The sequence below is a fragment of the Pygocentrus nattereri genome, chromosome 16 (assembly GCF_015220715.1).
Source record: "Pygocentrus nattereri isolate fPygNat1 chromosome 16, fPygNat1.pri, whole genome shotgun sequence".
NCBI lineage: Eukaryota > Metazoa > Chordata > Actinopteri > Characiformes > Serrasalmidae > Pygocentrus > Pygocentrus nattereri.
The window spans coordinates 22,373,610-22,393,523 of record NC_051226.1 but is presented as its reverse complement, the minus strand read 5'-3'; the positions used below and the strand labels follow the sequence as shown (position 1 = coordinate 22,393,523).

Sequence of the window (19,914 nt, the reverse complement as noted above, 5' to 3'; positions counted from 1 at the left end):
ATTTTGGACAAAAATTTGATGATCTCAGGTCAGTTTCCAGGTCAGTTTCTCAAAACTTGGTGTGGCTCAAGTTGAGTCATGTCAAACTTGGGCAAAATTTTACTGAACGGTGGTTTATGGTTTGAGTTGGGTCTGGACAGAATTTTCAGAATCAAAACTTGATGTTGATCAGGTCAGGTTTGGATAGGCTGTATTCTCAGGCTGTATTCAAATTTGGACCCAAATTTGAGGCCCAATTAAAGCCGTTTTCTGAGTACTGAAGAAGGAAAAAGATCAGACATCAGCTATGAGTCAGTCAATCCATGGCAGCTTTGGATAAAAAAAAAAAAGGAAGACCAGAAGTTGCTGCTGTACCATATTGAGCTTCAGAGTGCCAGAGGAGGAAATCAATCTCCTCTGTCAGTTCTCAGTGCACTCAGAGCCTCGTGTTCGTCCCCTGCCAGACCAGCCGGTGTGTGTTCTGGGCTTCATCCTGAGCTTGCCTGTGCGCTCTCACACTCTGGCCTGTGCACGCACATATGGAGCTCAGTCCACATTACCAAAGTGTGCTGGTAAACAGTCGAGGCGGCCTGCACACGGTGTGCCGGCCACCGTTCTGTCGTCCTGCTGTCTGTGCCAGGCTCAAAGACAGGCTGGCTTGGCAAAGAGCGGATGCCACCCCCCACGCACAACATGGGCAGCGCTCGGCCTGTGTCTGTGTACCAAGTACACTGCTTATCTAATGTCTGTTCTCATCAGTGGCCCTAATCTCCTGTTTCACTGGGACCCTGCTGACCCTGAGAGCTTGTACACCCCTCCCCACTTGTAATCACACCCTATAGGCCCTGCCCAGCCCCAGGGACAGTGGATTATAGAAGGGGAGGAGGTGTCCTGCTTGTCTTGTGAAAATTAGGATGGAGGAGGGGAAAAAAAAAAAAAAAAAAAAAGAATCTCTGGTCTTTTAGAGATTAAAAACCGAATCTCGCTCAGTCCACTGCTGTTTTTTCACTCTCTCTAACAGCTTCAGTAAGTATCAAAAAGAAAGGCGAGGCCGATAGCCATCGCTAAAAAAAGTCGAGAACAATCGTTTAGCAGGTGTCAGCCTAACGCGTCTATAATCAACCGAAATTACCCAATTACCCAGACTCCAGGCAGCCATAGGAGTAAACAAACAAAGGGAAGTGAGAAGAATCTAAAAAGAGTGCTTGGTCGGTGCGCGGCGAGGATGCTGCTAAACCAATCAGAATCATGTAGAGTGCATGAATAAATCGACTGGCAAGTGCATCTCGTTTTCATAGTAGACAGAGTTTTACCTGCGGCAGGCCCGCTATCCTGAGTCACTCGAGCACATCGAGACGTGCCAGTTTGGATTAAAGCCCACAGGAAGCTCCATCACTACGGGGCCTCCCTCCCTTTCATCTGCCGCCGTCAGCCCCGGCACGCCAGCTTGTTGCAAAAAAAAAAAAAAAAAACACCTTTAAGACGGCTCTCTGATGGAGGCATTTTAGATGTGTCTTTGACAGAGAAACCAAAATAAATCAATGAGCTTGTCAGCTGAAGTCTCCTTTTGATGCAGCTCAATTCTGGTTCAGTGGAGAAAAGCATGGCGCAAGCTTGACCCAGTCGCTTACACAGTCAGCCTGGCTTTGATTTCATTTCATGTGCCAATCTATAATGTTAACAACTCAGTAAGGAGAAATGGTGGCATTTAAAAATCAAACTCTACATTCTTTTGTAAGAACACTTTCTATCGCTGAAATGGTAACTACAGGAGAATATGAACACATTTTTAATCTATTAAAGTAACTTCCACTGGTCCATCGGTCACAAAATGTTAATAACAAAGCATGAAGCTGCTGGCATTCACAAATGCCAATACAGGGAAATACAGGTGTTATGAAATTTCTTATAAAAGCAGCGATATAGCAGTGCAAGCTCAAGACTGCATCAAGGAAACGTTTGGAAGGGACTCTAGGCCCAAATGGGGTTGTAACCAGACACTTACCACTTTCATCTCATTCCCACTGGAATGTTTACACCTGATTCTATTAAGCTTACTTTTGACTACTTCCACTAACAAGAATTCCCAAAATAAAAGTATTCATACCATTCACGGCTGGTGGAAAAGAAAAGTGCTTACACAACTTCTCTTCCGATGAGCACTTTCTCGAGTAGCACGCTGGGAACTGGAATGGGTAAAAGTTTTGATTTGTAGTCAGTCAGCTCCTCTACGAGTTTTCCTCTGTGACTGGAAGAACAGGCAAGCCATGCTACAGAAGATAATTGGCAGAGATGCGCATCCACAAGCGAACGGGAACAAGGGCAGCTATTACATGCCGGGCCCAGATGCTTGGGAGCACCTTCGTCCCTCTCCTCTTAATTAGGCTGCGCGACATGGCTAGGCTGCAGCTATTTTTAGCCCCTTAAACTACCGAAGGCACCCAAAGAGCGGGAGAGGGTACAAGGAAAAAAGAGAGAGAGAGAGAGAGAGAGAGAGAGAGAATGTCACCTTTATTTTAGAGGACACTGGCATGCTGTCTGGTACTGACCACAAACTGTGTGTAGAAAATATTATGCCCTGTTTTCTTAGGTCAGGAAATAAGTGATGCATATGCTTTGCTGGGAAATCAAAACACACACACACACACACACACACACACACACACACACACACACACACACACACACACACACACACACAAATAAATAAATAAATAAATAAATAGAAAGCATCGTCTGAAATACAAAAGCACAATTATTCTCTGCTGCTAGAATAATTGTGCTAGAATGCTAGATGCTAGAAACGGTCCTGCTGATGCAATAAGCATCCATCCATCCATCCATTGTCTAAGCCGCTTCTCCGTCAGGGTCGCAATCCTTTTTTATTAAAATTAATGATGCACCAATAGAATAATGCTGTATTGGTATTGACAGTGATATAGGTTTGTAAAGCCATGTGCACTATACTATCATCCAACCACACCTTCCAGCTATTGCCAATATGACTGCACATGGGAAATGAAATAAATCAATTGGCACTTCCAGCATGCTTTTGGAACAGGCGGCTTTGCAGAGAGTCTCCTATTAACCTAGACTGAGGAGCCTCTCACTTCAGTTTTGCGGCACCTTTGTGCAATATCCTGTTAGCATGGCAAGTAATCTGGTAATGTCACAGGAAAGAATGCTAAACCTAAAGAATATAAACATGTGCGTTTCTGCTCAGGAACTTGCTAACTTGCTAGCTAGTTCTGTTACAACTTTGATCTATTGTATTTATAATGTTCAGTAAAATCTTTTACCACCAATAAATTGCTTCTTGTTGAAATGGCTAAAACCTGCAGTGTTCGGTTGCAGTCTATATGCTACTGTTACTATAACCTACTACTGTTCTTAAGCTGGGCTACATTATATATCCTCTTGGATTATAATGGTTTGGAAGGAACGTCAGACAGTTAAGCCATCGTTTAGGTTTTGTTAAGAAAAACATACCGTGAGCGGTATTCTTCAATACAGCTTTATCTGTTTAATAAGCATGTCTACAGTGCTGCGTCACACTGCTTAAGAATGTTGTCAAGCCAGACATCATATCATATAAACTTCAACTTGCGACAGATGCAAACCATCAGTGATTTCCTTCATCACAATTTCTGTTACTATCAGCAGTTAAACCTACACTGTTTCTTCACAGGTGCTACAAAACGTAGCCAGTACCATGCTGTCATACTCTTTATTTATTATCTTATGTATTTGTTTTAATATCCTTTATAGTTGAGAAGTATTGTGTACTCTACTGGCATCACCACCGATACAGGCCCTAAAAGACAGTATCGGTATTGGCAATGAAGAATAGCAATACCATAAGGCAATTTCTGACATGGAGACACGCTACGGAGTGGTGACTGCAGTAGACAGACTATAACTGAAGCAAGTAACATCTGCAGTGTGGGATCATTTCAGGTTTGAAACGAGCAGTAGGGTAAATTTTCATCTCAAAATATGTAACAACACCTCAAAAGGAGGCAATAGTATGTGATATACTGGTTGGGATTCTTCCATTACTTTCACCAGTATGCCACAAACAAGCCAGATAAAGCAATGCATAAACAATGCAAATCATACTAATGTTAGTCTGCTCAGCTGTATGGAGCCAGATATTCAGTAACCCCTAATCTGCTGCCGTATAGTCAGTCGCAGATTTAATGTTAGTACAGGATGCTACCGAGGGAGTGAACATTAGGGAAGGAACTGCTTAGGGTTAGCCTTTAGAACAGTATTCACGATCTTCATCAGACAACACCATAATCTCCGGGCTTGCTCACAGATATAAGTTTGCCCCAGGCATATGAGAGAAAAGACTTGAGAAATTTGATTGTGAAACAACATTCAGCACCTTTTATGCTGATCCAGAGATGCTGCTGTCTGCTCACATGTACTCAACATTATATAAATAATGTTCAGTTGTGTTTTTACTAATACTTTATTGAACATTATAAACCTATTTTACATTGCCTTCAGTGGTTTACTATGATTCTTATTAAAAGTGAAGAGGCCATTCATTCAAGTCTAATAACCTGAGATGCAGAACACTGCTAATTAAATATAATCAGTGGAATTGCATAAACGTCAGGATTTAAAGACACTTACTGAGTAGTTAGGTTTAATAGGGTTAATATAAATCAGGGGTCTTTAATTAAAATTCATTAAGATCCAGTTAGAGAAAATTTCCTTAAGCAAAGGTCCAGAACATCACTTCAATGTCTACTTTGCATCGTGATTCATTGCCATATACTGTATACTGAAGTAGCATAACATCTTATATTATCTTATCTTATTTCTCGCCTTGCTCCTCCTCTGTGCGTATGCCACTCACTTGAGTTTCAGATCTGTTTGGCTGAGTAGCATCAGGTGAGATATTTACGACATGTGATTTGTCTCTAAAGCAGTACCATAAAGGCAAGATTAAAATAGTCGAAATGAAATAATTCTCCATAATTTATTGGTTATAGGCCCAGGTTCGCATAGGCCAGCGCCTGGGTCCGGATTCAGATTGTGGTCCGCCTATTAGTGATCTCTGGTATAGGTATGAGTACTTGGTATCGGCATATACTTGAGGAAGGGAAAAGTGGTATTGGTGCATTCCAAAAAAAAAAGAAAAAAAAAAGGCACAGGTCATTATTTTGTATCGGCCAACACAACGAATACTGGAATCTGTAACAGAAGAGAAAATGTGTAACTGGTACAGCCCAATTTATATACCATCAGCACAGCCCATGGATGACAGAATAAAAGAGTGTATTAGCCCATTTTCTCTGCTCTCGCTCTCTTCTCAACTAAGCTCAGAACGCTCCCTATTTAAGAAAGAAGTCCACATGGCTCATCTGTGGCCAGGGCCTGAATCACACAGGCTGTGCGAACACACCGTCTATGGTGCCATAAAGACGGATGTAACAGATTGTGTAATCTCCCCGCTCTGGCTTGCACTCTATTGATCAGAGACAGCTGCACAAATAGCTTACACATCTCTTTTACCTTTGCTTAAAAAGGGAGATGTGGTGAGGCACAGGGTTTTATTAGCTGTGATTAGATTAGGTGTAATATGATTGAAGCTAACTGGATTGCTCTCGGCATGAGGAGGGAATGGGGGGAGGGATTGAGGGATGACAGATATGCACTGCTGTCCAGATTTTGGAACATAATAGGATAGCTGCTTAAAGCTCTACTCAAAAGACAAAACAACAATTGCCTGCCTGTGTCAGTTTATTCAGTGCTCTAGTTAACTGGTACTGCTGCACAAAAAACAGTGCCTTAGGTTTTGCAATAATAAAAAGCTGTTCCTAATAGACTGAACTGCTAGGTCTACTCCCTTGCGTACTCCATTTCTGTTGAACAGTTCAGAGGTTTACTCTTGCGTGGCATTTAAGAAGCGGATTAAATAGATGCTGTCAATTTCAGCATTTACACAAACAAGCAGTCAACTGCCATGAAACTCATTACATGAATGAATCAGCATAGCAGGACTTTGAGGCCACTTATATGAAAAGTACAAGACTCCGACCGCATTAGAGCTCACAGTGCGCTAGAGGAAAATGTCTTTAAAACCCTTCATAGATAAAGGAACACTTTAAGGAAAGCTGTCCTAAGAAAATGTCTTATCTCTGAAAATGTAACTATAGAGGAGCTAAAAAAGTTCTTAATTTTAATGTAAGTTAATGTAATATTTTGTTCCAGATAATCCTGTACTATTTCCGTTGGTCCATTTGACATAAAATGATAAAAGTGAGGGGGCACACAATGACCTTGGGCTGATAACTGATATTATATGTCATTGAGATAATTTAAATAAATGCTGCTTTTTATGCAAACTGATGTTCTGTCGCTCTCTTTCATGTTCAACAGTCTACTTTTTTATTGCTTCACCTTCATTTGACCAAACCATTCTCTTTGTACAATTATTCCAATCTATGGTTCGTTCAAAAACATAATAGAAAAGACTGCACTGAATTATAGTCCATTCACACAGAACATCACTAAGTAAAGACACACATACATAATTTGAATGTCGCATGGAAATATTAGAACATAGACCTGCATGCTGCCAAAAAATGCTAGGAAACAAGCAAATGAAACAAAGAGACTCGGAAGAAGAAGGCAGCTAAGAAAAAGTGGGATAACCAGAGAGATGAAGGAAGTAGGCAGGAGTACTGTGAGGCTAGTCGCATAGCAAAAAGAATGGTGGCAAAGGCAAAAGCTCAGGCCTATGATGAGCTGTATGAGAGGCTGGACAGTAAAGAAGGAGTAAAGGACTTGTATCGTTTGGCTAAACAGAGAGATAGAGCTGGATAGGATGTACAGCAGGGTAGGCTGATAAAGGATAGAGAGGGAAATGTACTAGTGAGTGAACAGAGAGTGTTGAGTAGATGGAAGGAGTACTTTGAAGAACTAATGAATGAGGAAAACGAGAGAGAGAGGAGGACAACGGGGGGAGAGATGGTGGATCAGGAATTGCAGAGAATTAGTAAAGTGGAAGTGAGGGCAGCTTTAAAAAGGATGAAGAATGGAAAGGCAGTTGGTCCAGATGACATACCTGTGGAGGTATGGAGATGTTTAGGAGAGAAGGCAGTGGACTTTTTAACCAGGTTGTTTAACAAAATCCTGGAGAGTGAGAGGACGCCTGATGAGTGGAGAAGCAGTGTATTGGTCCCCATTTTTAAGAACAAGGGTGATGTGCAAAGCTGCAGTAACTACAGAGGTATAAAGTTGATGAGCCACACCATGAAGGTATGAGAAAGAGTTGTTGAAGCAAGGCTAAGGCGAGAGGTCCAGATCAGTGAGCAGCAGTTTGGTTTCATGCCCAGAAAGAGTACCACAGATGCAATTTTTGCATTGAGAGTGATGGTAGAGAAGTACAGAGAAGGTCAGAAGGAGCTACATTGTGTCTTTGTGGATCTAGAGAAGGCATATGATAGGGTGCCAAGAGAGGGACTGTGGTACTGTATGAGGAAGTCAGGTGTAGCTGAAAAGTATGTTAGGGTGGTGCAGGACATGTATGAGGATAGTGAGACAGTGGTGAGGTGTGCAGTTGGAGTGACAAATGGTTTCAAGGTAAAGGTAGGGTTACATCAGGGATCAGCTTTGAGCCTCTTCTTGTTTGTAATGGTGATGGAAAGGTTGACAGAGGTCAGGCAGGAGGCTCCATGGACCATGATGTTTGCAGATGACATTGTAATCTGTGGTGAGAGTAGAGAGCAGGTGGAAGAGAATCTGGAGAGGTGAAGGTTTGCACTGGAGAGGAGAGGAGAGGAATGAAGGTCAGTAGAGACAAGATGGAATACATGTGTGTGAATGAGAAGGAGGCAGGTGGAAAGGTGAAGATGCAAGGAGTCGAGGTCGTAAAGGTGGATGACTTCAAATATCTTGGGTCAACCATCCAGAGCAATGGACAGTGTAGAAAAGAGGTGAAGAAGAGTGAAAGGGAAGGTTTACAAGACAGTAGTGTGTCCTGCTATGATGTATGGTTTGGAGACTGTGGCTCTGTCTAAAAGACAGGAGGCTGAGCTGGAGGTAGCGGAGATGAAGATGCTGAGATTTTCGTTGGGAGTGACAAGAATGGACAAGCAGATCAGAGGGACAGTGAAGGTGGAGCAGTTTGGAGATAAAGCCTGAGAGGCCAGGTTGAGATGGTTTGGACATGTGTTGAGGAGGAATAGTGGATATATTGGTCAAAGAATGTTGGAGATGGAGCTGCCGGGTAGAAGGAGAAGAGGTAGACCTCAGAGAAGGTTTATGGATGTAGTGAAGGTGGACATGGAGATGGTTAGTGTAAAAGTAGAGGAGGCAGTGGATAGGGCAAGATGGAGGCAGATGATCTGCTGTGGCGACACAAAGAAGAAGAAGAAGAAGAAGAAGAAGAAGAAGAAGAAGAAGAAGAAGAAGAAGAAGAAGAAGAAGAAGAAGAAGAAGAAGAAGAAGAAGAAGAAGAAGAAGAAGAAGAAGAAGAAGAAGAAGAAGAAGAAGAAGAAGAAGAAGAAGAAGAAGAAGAAGAAGAAGAAGAAGAAGAAGAAATTACTAAATGAAAACTACAGGATAAGGCTCTGTAACGCTCATTTTATTTCGTAATTGAAATTGGATCACAGAAATATTATAACAATTACGACAGACAGTAGTTTGTCTTAATTTGTGTTATGGTCCAACTTAGGCACACAATGTAAGGGGCAGCTGGCATTTTTAAATAGTGTTTAAAATAAATAACGTTTTTGAGAGAACAGTGAAAAAATATCTGATGTGTTTGTGTGGGATAAATTATTTCAGACGCCATGTCTAAAGGTGTCTTATCCCTTTCTTATGGTAAACTGGACACAAAAGGCTCTATTAAAAGTTACTACTGCATGGTTTCTGCCTGCATGGGCTACAGTCCTCACACTACACCAAATTGTTAAGTCTACTATACTGAAGACGCAGTCAGCAGAGAGCTCACAGCTAAAAGTGTGGCGCCTGCGCCTTGTTGCGTGTGCTAGAGGAAGCTTAGCATGCACTGTGAAAGATGTGCAGACATTATTAGACAGCTGTTGAACTTTTCACCCCTCTATGGATGTCTGAGTAGCAGGTGATTACAACACTAACAAATCATTCATTGAGAACATTTGAGAAGGTCAGCATACTCAAAATGAAATTCTGATTATTTGGGTTCTCTCTCACACATTGGAGCACAGTGTAACAAGAAACCCTTGACTATGAGAGATGAGCTATATTTTTGTCATTTACTAATTGTTCAGTCCTAAAAAACAGCATCCCCCTAATCATTACCAAAACTATCCCAAGCAATAAAAAGTTATTTCCAAGCAAATTCCTCCTGAAGAGGAGCACTTTAAATCACTAAATAAGACGGCACAATACAGTTTGTTAATTGTTATGATACTATGCAGCTATTAAAATATAAATCTAAAAGGGGCCAAATCGCCTAATTAGCTATTTGCTTCCTAGCTGCCAGTTAATAATAGCTCTAAACTCACAAGACACAGCTTAAACTCAAATACACAAACATTACTTACAGCTGCCTTCAAAAGATGTTAAAGCATCACAGCTGCTGTTTAAAGATGTTAACAAATAAATAAAACATTATCCATTGCTGCCCTCTAAAACTGTTACAACAAATAAACAAACATTACTCACAGCTGGCCCTAAAGGTGTTAAACATCAAATAAACATTACTCTCTGCTGCCCTCCCAAGTTCAGACATCATATAAACAAAGATATTAAACATCAAATAAACAAACATTACTTTCTGCTGTCCACTAAATGTATTTAAATGTTACACAAACATTACAGCACCTGACAAAAGAACTTTTGTTGTCACTGTATCAATGAACACTGCTTTTCTGCTTATTAACATTTTGTTTGTTGCTACATAAACATGATTGTGAAAGTTAGCAACTACGGAAAATAAGCTGTGCTTTAACTACATCCAGTTTAAACAACTGTGGTCAGCTCAAATAATTAATGTTTTGATTACAGGGCTGTAACAATATGACAATATTTCTGCAATAAACTACATCACAATCCCTCTCTGAGTATATTGTGGATATTGTTAAATTTATTTATTTATTTATTTATTTATTTATTTGTGGTACTACTGGAACAACTATTCTATTGTAAGGAGCACTACTGGTTCTATTTTATCTGTTCCAGATTAATTTCTGTACACCAATCAAAATATTTAGCAGTATAATCACAATATTACATTTTGTCCACATTGTGCAGGCCTAACTCTGCCTTAATATAAGAAAGGAAATGACACAGATTTATGGAGGAATGTGGAACGTATACTACACGAGACTGAAAGCTTAGGCCAAGAAAGCCGTCTGGAGTAAGATGATGAAAACGTGGCCAAGTCCCACTATGTGGAAACCTATGACGGAAAAAAAAGTGTCTGAATCTTTTTGGCATATTCTATATGCCCCTTGGCTTTTGGAAAATAGGAAGAAAGAGAGAGGGGGAGGGAAGGGGAAAAAAGGGGCGAATTAGAAGGAGAGGAGGAGTGAGAGAAAAGTGAAAGGAAAGCCAGGCACAATGCATCACGCTGACATGGGTGGAGAGTGGAGGGAGGGAGAATTTGCTCTATTGGATTTCAGCGGAAACAAATAGGATTGGCCATCACAGAGATTTATCACAATGACTACCAATTAGGTGGGAAGAGTAGTCCAAGCCATCGATCTCTAAAGGTTGAAACCTTATGGTACACCTTAATTGATGCTTACATGGTCACAATATACTACCAGCTGGCAAAAACCACACTAGAAGTGTATTAGCCTGCTGCTAAGATTAACTAGTGAAGAAAGAGGATGGGTAATTTTGTGGGGATATCTACGCGTGTGCGTGCGTCTGCCTGTGGTGAGCTTATTCCATCTCGCAACACTCTGTAATTGCTATGGCCTTATTGCATTTTCCTGGAAACACTTTCTTGCATGCCTGGGCTACAAAACGACAAAGCAAAATAATCAGAAGATCTTAAGAGATGCTACAGAAAATGGAACAACAAACTCTCTTTTATATTCTTTGTTTATATTTAGCAAAGCCTCATTAATTCTTTACATTTTTTTCCTAACTTAGTCACAGCCAGTAACAAATGTATTAGGGCTCTCTATTGCATAATGGGATCACCAACCTGAGTGGAACAAGTCTCAACAGTTGTGTATGAAGCCTGGATAGTCAGAGACAGCAGAGCATAAGAAGCACACAGCACAGCTGAGATTCAGCAAGGGTACAATTTCAGGCTCTATAATGCAAGCAATTCACTGCCTTTTTCAGAGTGAAAATTCTCATGAGTGAATCTGAAAATGCATGTAGGTCTTCTCTAGGCACCTCATATGATTTAGATTACAAAGATTTGTACGGCCTACATTACAATCAGTTCAACTAGCTTAGTAGAATTTGAATTACCTAAAGTCTGTGCACTTATTTCACCATCTAAACTAAGTTTTCTTGACCATTTCGTTCTGTGTTATATGCTGTTAATAGCTTGTGTTTATTTTTCTATCAGAAACATTTCATCAATAACAACCCAATCTGAAGAAAACCATATATTAAAGATAATACTAAGCAACAACGTTTGTGCATTCGTGAGTCTCTGCTGGTGTGGGTTCCTTACTGTTTCTTCTACTTAAACAATGAATGTAAACGTGGCTTGGGAGCTTATAGATCTTTCCTGCTGGAGAACCTTTAGAATGCCACATGTGGGTGTGTAAATGAGCCACATTCAGGCGCTTTGAAGGAAAAACCAGGCATATTCTCTGTTAATTTACTTACAACCTTGGAAGTTCACCTACCACTGAGCTCTTTCTACTTCTTCTACTACTACTACTACAACCACTACCACCACCACAACAACCACCACCACCACAAGATTTTTCTGACTTTTTTGGGCAAGGGGTTTGAAACACCATGGACATTATACATTATGTGCAATGGCACATCTCCACCATAGTATAGCTTTAAATTTTAAATGCAGCACAACAAACAGAAGGGAGGACCATACCACCTAAAAAACCTGACCCTAATAGAAGACAACTGACTGAAGAAGCAGTATGTAACAGCAGTCTTCCTATCACAACACAAGCTCAACAAAGAGTGCCTGACAGATTAGATACAATATGCCTGCAAAAATAAATAAATAAATGTTCCTATAACCGCATGAGCCAACTAGAATGTCACTATTTTTTCTTGCAGATTTTTACCAATTTTAATATTCCCATGTTTATAAGATCTACAGTGTGTTCTTTGGGGTCACTGAAAAATAAGGTATATTTACCCAACGCCTTCTTTCCAATATATCTAGATTCTTTTAATATTGTTTTCCCCTCCAAGTTGTGCATTGTAGTACTTAAACATGGCAGCTGGACTGTGATTCTACATTTCTTTAACTTGGGGGCAGATCTTCTTCTAAAAAGATGTAAGCATAGACAGATGCAGTGCCAAGCAAAATCGGATACAGCCTAGAAACGTACACATGCTTAACTTTGATGCAGGATTACGTACATGAAAATAACAAACGTCAAAGTTGTTTTGATGGGCGCAGAGCAAATTCTGTCGTTTGGCAGATGCCAACATGGCAGTTTCAGCGTGTTCGGAGGGCAATTGAATAATCAGCACTAAAGCAGATGGCAAAGCATACATTAGCATGTCTACCTGACGACTTCTGCTAATCCGTTTTTAAGAGGAAACATTCAGCATCACTTTGGGTGCAAATCTTGTCTAGTCTGGAGCAGGCCACCACGCCAAAAAGATTTTGATTAGCTTTGCCTTAGCCTAAATGCAGCAGGAGTGAAAGAAAGACTTGGTGCCAGCCCACTGCACTCACTTATCTCGGTTTTGACATGGAAAGATAAGACATACCTACTACAAAAGTAAATGGAGTGGGTGGGTTAGATTAGGACATGCCACACTAAGCTCTGAACAAGTCCATCAACAATGTGCACACATGACCTGTGAACCAGTTCAAGGTGAGACTCCCCACCTGCAGAAGCTGTCACCTGAGTCCTGACCCACTACTCCACACAGCTCCACTTCACTTGACTCCGCTAGCACCTGCCAATGTCTTGGCATTCTAATGCCAAGTCTTGCCAGCTACGCCAGGTGGTGAAAGTCATGAGTATAAGCCGGACCACAAGGAGAGCTCTGTATGTGTACTGGTGCAAAGTAATGAGTGCAAATGAATGTGACTGCTTGATCGAAATTTACTATGAGATGCACAGCTTGACAAACACTGTGACCAAAAAAGCTAATACAAGGTAATGAAAAAGCTGTGCATCTGAAACTGTTGCATATCTGACAGGCAGAAGTTGGTTACTACGTATCATATCAAACATTCACAAGGCTACACTGTAATTTACAGCAGGAAATCTAATTCACACAATTTATACTTTGCCTCAAATGTAGCTGATTCACCAAAGTCCAGAAATATGTTCTGAAGTTTACTTCTTTTGTTTTACACTAGAACTGTGAGGCCAAATTAGATAACATGTAATGGATCCTCCACAATTTAGCATCATGCAAACGGCAAAACTAAAATCATCACACTTGCCTCAGAGCACATCAAGTTGTTAAGTAATCTCTAATAGACTTGCTTATGTGATTTCTGCCACTGTGTGATATACTGGTGTGTGTACAAAAAAAAAAAAGTTCCAATACTATTTTTTTTTCTTTGTTGTCGACAGAAAAGATCAGAGGACTTTAATGTTGAGTATAGACCAACAATCTTTGCATTTATAAATGTTACAGCCATATTACAGAGGCAATATATTTTAGGATGGGAATTCACAGTGTGGCAGCACATTTTTATTATGTGCATATGGTGACATTTTGGACTGATGTGTTTATTTTTTTTGGCATGACCATCACAATAACATGATGACAATACTTTAAAAGGCGATCATCATCGTATTGAGAAAGAACTGACTGATGACTTATCCAATTTTAAACAGCTTATACAATAACACTAAATACACGTTATGCTTCATTCCCTTTTACTGAAACAATGCATTATTATGGAGCATTAATAAGGCTATGCTACTGGGCTATGTGGGAGCAAATTTTTCCTGCATCTCTGCTGCAAGTTCCCCAGCATACAAAATGGTCTTAAACTGTAATGTAAATTAATGTAAAGACGTTTTATTCCAAGTGATTCTGAAGCATTTCTATTGGTGCATTAGTCATGACATTTTTAAACACTAAAGGACATCTGCGGTGTATGAAAATGGCAGGAAAAAAATCATTTAAAAATTAAAAAAATGGTGTTATAATTTTACGGGACAGCGATGAAATATAGTCACTACCTGCCCACATCAGAAGAAATCTCATGCATGCACGTTTGCAGTAACGACTTTCAAAATGAGACTTTTTTTGTGGCTGTGATGAAGCAATAAAGTTGATTGTGATTTTACCAAATAAACACACCATATTTCCAAAAGTATTCACTCACCCATCCAAATGTTCCAATCACTTCCATGGCCATAGGTGTAAAAAACCAAGCTCAACCATGCAGACTGCATGGTCCAACATAATATTAAACCCTATGGATTAAGAATGGGACCTAACTCAATTTCATATGCATGTGAAGGCAGACGAGGAAATACATTTGGCAACACAGTGTATCTGGCTATTAAGTTTTAGATGCATAATAGCTATTTTACAATGCAAGCACACTATAATCCATTAATTATAATGCTCTGCACCATCACTCAAAATTGCTCCAACACATACCGTAATTTGCTAATTTCTCTTGGTTTTGACCACATTTTTACTGTTACGGCACCTAACTTCGGTAGATTGTAGACTCTGGGAGAGTGATGCAAGTAGAAAGCAAAAGAAAGAAACAAAGAACTGGAACTTGATCAGGCTTATTATAGCCAAATACCAATCCATAAATATGTGCCTGTATCAGCTCCCTACATAAATATGGACAAAAGCACATTTAATCGGAAAACCAGTAGCAGAAGCCATTTTAAAGCCTGAGTGGTGTTTATGCCTTTGCCCATTTTTCTTCCACTGCTTCTTAACTTCATTAGCCTCACAGTTCCAAAGCTAAAGCAGCAAACTTCAGACATCAAACATGTCTCAGCTGATCAGCTACATTTGGGGAAAGGGTAAATTTGTAAATTTGACTTATTGCCAGAGTATTGCTTTAAGGCATGAAGCTCATTAGCTCCTTCATTGGGATAAAAAAGAAAAATCAATACAGCACTTTCAGATTTTACACTGTAGACTCAGTGCAGTTGAATCAGTTTCAAAGATAAAAAAAGACCGTGGGCACAGATACAAAGTAAAAGCAGCTTGGTTTTACTGAGGCATGGGTACAACATACATACATTTATCAGACATCATTTTCTCTTTGCCTGAATTCCATCCCTCTTTTTTTATCTAATTTTTTGATGGACAACGTTCAAGAATTGCATGAGTGTTTTGGTCCTTATATAAGCAGCCTTTGCATAATGACGCTGTCAGTTCGCATGCCCTCGTGCAAAATATCCAGAATTTTTCTACTCCCTCGCATCGTATTTTTGGCTCCCAGCAGACAGCATTCTGGGTACCGTTTGATGCGTCGCAGCATTTGCACGGCCTTGATCATCAGTGTGCATGTCCTGGCTCTCACCAGGGGGGCTGTGGCTGCCATCTCCTCTGGAGCCTGAGATGTTTGTAAGGCACCAAAGACGGCTCCAACAGCGCTCACCACCTTAAACTGAAACATCCACAAGTGGGACATGGGCTCCTCATGCTCACTTTTTTTACTCAACAAGCTCCTTCAAACCGTGCCCAGTCTAGCCTGCTGCTTAAAAGGATCCATATCCTCTATTTGTCTTCTATTTTAGTGTTTTCCCTTAAGCCCTCTTACAAGCATTTTCCATCCTTTTTTATCCATTACAATTCAACAAGATGTTTGCCACTCTTTCTTCAAGACTGATGTATGAAATCTGTACTCAATGCCTGCTCTGGATTGTGCCTTATTCTCAAAGTAGTCTTTGAGGCTTAAATGTACAGAACAGGCTGCTTGGGCTGAAATCTTTTAACAACGCTGGGAAATGAGGGGAAAAAAAGATTCAGCCTGTCCTTTCAGAGGTCTGGATCCTTTGGAAGGCTACAATGATGCATGTTTCCTGACAGCCAGGAATTTTAAAAAATCCAAGGAAAATTCAGTTTTCTATGACTTTCCAGTCCTTTAATTTTGTTTGGTTACATCAGGAAATCAGAATCCTACCATACTTTACCAGTATGGCTCTCTTAGCAATTTACCAGAAAAGGGGTTCTTCTGCATTGTTTAACTGAGCAGTTGTCAGATCTTTGGCCCCAAATGCAAAGTCTAGCAGTCCAGCTTCCTTCAATCAAACTGATGCAAAAGCTTTTTGGTTAGAGTTGGCTAAAGTTTAACAAGCAGAAAATTCACAAAAAAAAAAAACCTCATCTCTCGATGACTATTATGATGAACTACTAAAGCAGTGTCCTAAAGGGAGAAGGTGAAGAGGGAGAAAAAAAAAAATACAATATAACAACACCACCCAAGGTTTGCTTCGAAACAAGCTGCCATTTCAGAAATCACCTCATTAGTGATGACTCTGGTGAGACAGACTTTCACATTTCCCTTAAAAAAAAAAAAAAAAAAAAAAAAAAGCCTTCCTAGAATAACTTCCTCCTGAGTAAGGAAGCCTAGCACAATATTCACAAAATCACATCACTCCTGCATGCACCTCAGGAGTCCTGTGCTGACATTTGAGAAGCTGAAGTCCACTAAGTGGTCCCCACAGCCGGAGCACTGCAATGCTGAGTCCAGCTTTCAGGCTACCGTGGGCACAGCAGGTTCCCTAAGAGAGGGAGGAGTCCACACAGGGGCCATAACTGTCACAACAACAGCTTACAGCATCACGGGGGAACATAAATCAGTGCTATGTGGCCACCTGTCAGCACAGTGGGCTTAAATGGAGTCTTCATCCACACTAACTGTCCCTTCACCATTCTATATATTGTACATGACGATAGACTTCTAGAGGACATAGAAACCGAGGGGAAAACAGATACAACTGCAATGACAAACATTCCAATTATGAGTACTTAAGTTAGTTAGGCAAGTTCAATAAAGGCTAAAAAACTGCTGTTGTGCATGAAAATGAACAGTATCAGTAGTCAGTATTAATATTTGGTGCATTCATGATCAAGACCACAATTTAGTGCTCTTGGGCCTTGACTCAGTCTTGTCTAGATCTCAGAGTAATTACTCATCAACTTGTCTTCGAGACAAGCCAAGTGAAAGGCCTGCTTGCTTGCAGTCACTGGTAAATCATTTTCCATTTTTGCTTTATTATTTTTTCCTTAAGAACACAGCTGCAGTCATATGAAGTAGTAAGTACATCTCATAAGATGTTTTTAAACATATTTGGAGACACATATCAATTTAAAGTGTTCGTTTAAACCGTGCTGATAAATGAGTTTGATCCAATTGAACAAGGAACATTACGAATCAAACGCTGTGCTGATAAACGAATCTGATCCAATTGAACAAGGAACATTTTGAATCAAACGCTGTTTTCATATATGTGAAATTAATAGTAATTTTATTTCTTCCTATGTGGAAAAACTAAATACACTCCTATATATTTTACTACTTCAAACATGTCAAACTGAAATCAGGTGGTCCCCATCAGGTGCTAATAATTAGAACAGAGTAATAGAATATGTGGGAGGACCCTGAATTACATTCAAACCTCAGATATCTGGTCTGGTTTGCTCTTTGTTATTGGAGTGTGTGGTATTATCAAGCCTAGATCAAAAGAGCTCTCTGGTACCTTCAGAGAGAAAGATGTAGATATTTATGAGTCTGGAAAGGAGTTCAAGAAGATATGCAATATAGTGGAAATCAAATCATTCCACTGTCTGGAAGATCATCTATAAGTAGAGAAGATTTAAAACCACTGCCAACATATTCAGGCCAGGCCATGCCAGCAAATTTAACCCAAGAGCAGACAGTAAGGTTATAAAAGAAGAAGACTCGAAGATCCCCAAAATATTATTACAGGATCTGTAGATGTGAAAAGTGCATGCATCTACCATTAGAATGAGACTGCACACATTTGACCTACATGGGAGCTGCACTATGAGGAAGCCTTTGCTGTCTAAAAAGAACACCGGGCAAGGCTAAAGCTTGCTACTGAATATCTTGGCAAGGACCAGGATTTCTGGAACAACAGACGAGTCAAAGAAACAGCTGTTTTGCCAAAACCTAAGAAAGCTTTTGATCAGTAGAACCCCAATATTAACTGTAAAGCACGCTGGTGAAAATGTTATGCGTCACAGCTGAAGAAGCGGACTTTCCAACAGGATAAAGATCCCAAACATACAAGCAAATGGTACCCAGGAATGGCTCACATGAGAGAAAAAAAAGGTAGGGCTGTGCAATGGTCTAGTAAAGCCCTGATTTGAACCCAACTGAAATGCTGTGGGAGGGTTTGAAACAGGCTGCATACACAAGACATTCCTCTGCACAGCTGAAATAATTCAGCTTGGAAGACAAAAATTTCTCCCACTAAATTTTAGAAACTAGTAGACAGTTATAAGAAATGCTTACATAAAGTTGTTTCTACTAAAAAGGGGCAGTACCAGTTACTAAAGCCAGGGGATGTCCTTTTTTTTGCTTGCAGTGTCAAATTTCCAATGTGTATTTAATTGCGCTTATCTATAAATACTGTTTAATTGAAGACCAAATACTGATACGTTCACATATGTCCAAAAACAGAGAAACATCTCATGGTGTGTAAAGTGAAGCACATTTAAGACCTGAAGTGGAACATTGATTGTGCTCCTTTGTTCATCGATGTAGCTCTTTATAGAGTCCACGCAGCTAGCATTATGACTGGTCATGTGCACCTAATGCAATAGAAGCTTAAGGCCCATTTCACACATACTATCCCTGCATGACATGGGTGACGCAGCACCGTAACTGCTATAGCTTGCACATTGGCCCTTTATACATGCAGCGTTTGCACTGTGGGGCAGTAAAGCATGCAAGCTCTATAGACACAGTCACTTTGTCAAAGTTCATAAAAGACATGATACATTTGTTCACTCAGCAGCGTTGTGACTTATGACTGGGCAATTGTTTCAAGCCTGGTAAATCTACTGGGAGACATGTATGCAGCACAAAAACGCTTGGTTAATATTTAGTTTTATAATGGACATGGTCATTTTATGGCCATCTTTTTTAGGGTTTCCAGATTATTTCACTGTATTTTGCCATGTCTTCGACGCATGGCTTGCTTCTCACAAAGCCAGAGTAAACTCTGACTTGTTAACATGAGCACCAAAATGAAAAGTAAGATGTTTGGCATTGCGCACACACCACTCACAGGCAGTGAGAATGTGGAAAATCAATCTAATGTTGTAACACACCAAAGTTGACACCGCACAAAAATGCAAAATCCACTATTTTCACATCAAAGTGATACACAACAGCTGTGAAGCACTTTTGGCTATAATTCTTGCTCAAGCCTTTGTTTTGACTTGGACTCAATGGGTCATGATCTTGACTTCAATAGTATGACTATAATACTTTTGAACATGTTATTAAACCATTAAACATTGGTCCTTTTTTGTAAGGATTTTCACCAATAAAGATACCAATTTCAGTTAATATCCTCAGCCAACTGAAGTCAGTTAGACCCTTGCATCATGGAGGAGAATATTGTCAATATCTAGGCTGTACCAGAAGAATGGTCTAATCTACAACAACGCCTGACCAAATACCTATAGAGACAAAGCTTCAGAAAGCTTAAGAAAAGAAGATTAAATGAAGGAGAGGAGATCCTTTTCTCTGGTGTCAGCCTGGAGCTCTCCCAGGTGAAGGATGGCTCTCAGTGACCGGCCCCGATGGCCTCATTCCCCTGCAGCATGCCAAGAATT

General features: G+C 40.2%; 1 protein-coding gene across 2 annotated transcripts in view; it reads right to left on the bottom strand.

Moving 5' to 3' along the window:
- Nucleotides 1–19,914, bottom strand: part of ndst1b (N-deacetylase/N-sulfotransferase (heparan glucosaminyl) 1b) — a 96,470-nt gene that overhangs the window by 40,275 nt on the left and 36,281 nt on the right. The window contains exon 3 of one of the 2 annotated variants that reach the window (XM_017704440.2): nucleotides 1,293–1,425. The exons of the other annotated variant lie outside the window; for it this stretch is intronic. The gene's annotated coding sequence lies outside the window, so the exon portion shown is untranslated. The remainder of the gene's footprint in view (nucleotides 1–1,292; nucleotides 1,426–19,914) is intronic. 2 annotated transcript variants of the gene reach the window in all.